The following is a 2,991-nucleotide window of genomic DNA, read 5'->3' as shown; positions in this document are numbered from 1 at the left end:
CTCCAATAAATCCAGAATCACCATTAAATCAGAGAAACTGAACAGAAAATTATTCCAGTATTTCCTAACATCTTAATGCATCAGCAAAATGATACAATGCATTTTTTCTTTTTTTTTACACAGTTGCACACCTTGAAATCTCATCCTTACAGCATGTGTTCAAATTTAAGCTTTTTTTTCTTAGTCTGAAAATTCAGTGTTGCACATGTTGTTTCAGTTGTCACTATTCTACAGATTAATGCAGCTGTGCTAGTTGTGTCACTGAACTAATTCTACTAAGGTAAATTTTATTTAGCAAATTCTTTCTTGGTTCCCTGACATGCTTACTGTTTTGGTTGGAAAAGATTGAGTGTAGAAACAGTGCTACAGGAATTAGAATAAGAAGAGAGTGATGAAATTGCATCCATTGATACAGTGCTGCATGGCACCAGTGTTCTTGAGTCCTGGTATGAGTGGTGATTTTAGTAATTTATCAGCCAATAGTAAGGGTTTTAACACAATATGACTAAAAATAATATGCTCAAATATTCTGTACGCTGGAAAAAACAAATGGCCCCTGCCATTCTCCATGCAGTAGGACTCGGGAGAGAGATGTTGATACTCTCCCTTTCATTCACATCCACCAATGTAGAAACTATATCAGCAGCCCCTTGGTGAACCGGTTACTGAATGCAGGATGAGCCAGTGTTGTGGTTTAACCCCAGCCGGCTTGGTTGCCGGCACCACACGGCTGCTAATTCACTCACTGCTGACAGCAGGACTGGGGGAGAGAATTAGAAGAGTAAAAGTGAGAAAACTCGTGAATTGTGATAAAGATGGTTTAATAAGTAAAGCAAAAGCCACACACGCAAGCAAAGCAAAAGATAGAATTCATTCAGTATTTCCTATCAGCAGGCAGGTGTTCAGCCATCTCCAGGAAAGCAGGGCTCCATCATGCCTAGTGGTTACTTGGGAAGACAAAACACAATCACTCTGAATGTCCTCCGCTTCCTTCTTCTTCCCCCAGCTTTATAAACTGAGCATGATATCATGTGGTATGTAAAATGTCTTTGGTCAGCTGGGGTCAGTTGTCCCAGCTATGTCCTCTCCAACTTCTTATGCACCCCCAACCTACTCACTGCTGGGGTGATGTGAGAAGCAGCAAAGGCCTTGACTCTGCATAAGCACTGCACAGCAATAAGTAAAACATCCCTGTATTAACGACATTGTTAGAACAAATCCATAACATAGTCCTGTATTAGCTGCTTTGAAGAAAAATTAATTCAATTCCAGCCAAAACCAGTACAGTGAGCAAAGGCGTCTGATTAGACACCTTGGTGCCTCCATCTTTTTCTACTTCCAGCTGCCCCCATAACACTTTGAACTGTTGTGTGTACAGAGTGGAGGAGTCCTCCTGTGCTCAGTAAAAAGCATTCTGAATCCTTTATTTTATTCCTAGATAGTTTATATCAGTTATTGTGAAAGCTGCAAACTTATCAAGGTGGTACCTTAGAACTTTTTTTTTTCTTTTGGATGCAGTGTAATAGATTTTTAGCAAATAACTAGTGTTTTTAACATGTTTAGTACCAAGGATGTTGATACTATCTTAACTTGCTTTTATGAAGCTGCCTCCATTCTTAAGCATAATGAAATGATAATGAAATAGACAAGCTAGGATACAGCAAATAACTTGACAATGCAATGGAATCAAGCTTTTCTTTTTTTACTGTATGATTCTTCCCAGAAAGAAATGTTTTTCATCTCTTAAAAATATAATTATAAAAATAGAAGTTTAATTTTACCAAGAAAATGAAAAAATGACTGAGAATAATATTAATCCTTCAATCTTTTAATTCCTGTCTTTCTACTCAGTCCCTGGGCTAAACCAAAACTCTACTAATACTTACTAACAGCAGTCTAACCCCTCTTCTTTCTGTGGTGTAGCAGCGTTATCTTCCAGCTGACTCTCAGGTTACCAGAGTCAATTGAGAAGCAGTTAGTTACTAGAAAGTGCTGAGCCTTGCAAAGAAGTGTGAAGCTTACTGCTTCAGAACAGAATGAATACACATACCTCCTACAGACGTAGGAGCAGGGTTGTGGTGAGAAGGCTCGACCTATTTGTTGGTCTTGGGTCCACTGTAATTGTTAGCTAGGCTTGCCTCCTTTTGCATAGTCAAAAATCATATGAATTGTTGTCAAGAGAGGTTGAATGATTCTGCAGAAGTACTTGAATAAGGTAAAAACAATGCAATAGATTATGTGAATGGAATGGATCTTCAGTCCATAGCTCTGCATGGTAAAAACAGATCTAAGAGTGCTGATATTTATTAGTTCAATGGTCAAGAAAAAGTCAAGCTATGTGGAGAGTTGTTCCGTACCCATTATGGAGTGTAAAGATCAGTGATTTCCAGTAACTCTATTAGATATATGAAGCAACATCAGTAGAATAAATGCAACTTTCATGCTAGATGTGCAGGCCCTTCAGACATGTGAAACAGTATCTTTAAACATAATAATATTGCAATATCACATCTTAATGATAATTTATAATGATCAGTATCCTTTTTATTAGGTACACTGTTCAGAATACCTAGCAACACTTCGAAGTGTGCACAATTTTTAGAAATCAGATTTTCTAAGAGTATCATCTGTTACTGTTGCCCTGACTGGGGATGTAGCTCAGTGGGAGAGCACTTGCTTCGCATGTAAGAGGTCCTGGGTTCAATCCCCAGCATCTCCAGCTGAGCTTACAACAGTGTGTAGCAATAGGACATACGGGTAATGGTTTTAAACTAGAAAAGGCCAGATTTAGATTGGATGGATATTAGGAAAAAGTTCTTCAATATGAGGGTGTGACAAGATCCCTGGCACAGGTTGCCCAGAGAGGTGGTGGAGGCCTGATCCCTGTCGATGTTCAAAGTCAGGCTTGATGGGGCTCTGAGAACCAGATCTGGTAACATTGTCCCTGCTCACTGCAGGGGGGTTGGACTTTGGATGATCTTTGGAGTTCCC

The 2,991-nt window shown here is 39.2% G+C and overlaps 1 non-coding gene across 1 annotated transcript; it reads left to right on the top strand.

Annotated features, from left to right (window-relative positions):
• Positions 1 to 2,647: 2,647 nt before the first annotated feature.
• TRNAA-CGC lies at positions 2,648 to 2,719 on the top strand. Its single transcript has one exon. It is a non-coding gene; the product is annotated as a tRNA-Ala (tRNA).
• Positions 2,720 to 2,991: the final 272 nt, after the last annotated feature.

Source organism: Mesitornis unicolor, unplaced genomic scaffold, assembly GCF_000695765.1.
Source record: "Mesitornis unicolor isolate BGI_N332 unplaced genomic scaffold, ASM69576v1 scaffold9466, whole genome shotgun sequence".
NCBI classification, from domain to species: Eukaryota; Metazoa; Chordata; class Aves; order Mesitornithiformes; family Mesitornithidae; genus Mesitornis; species Mesitornis unicolor.
The sequence above is the reverse complement of the archived record's forward strand: the minus strand, read 5'-3'. Positions and strand labels throughout refer to the sequence as shown.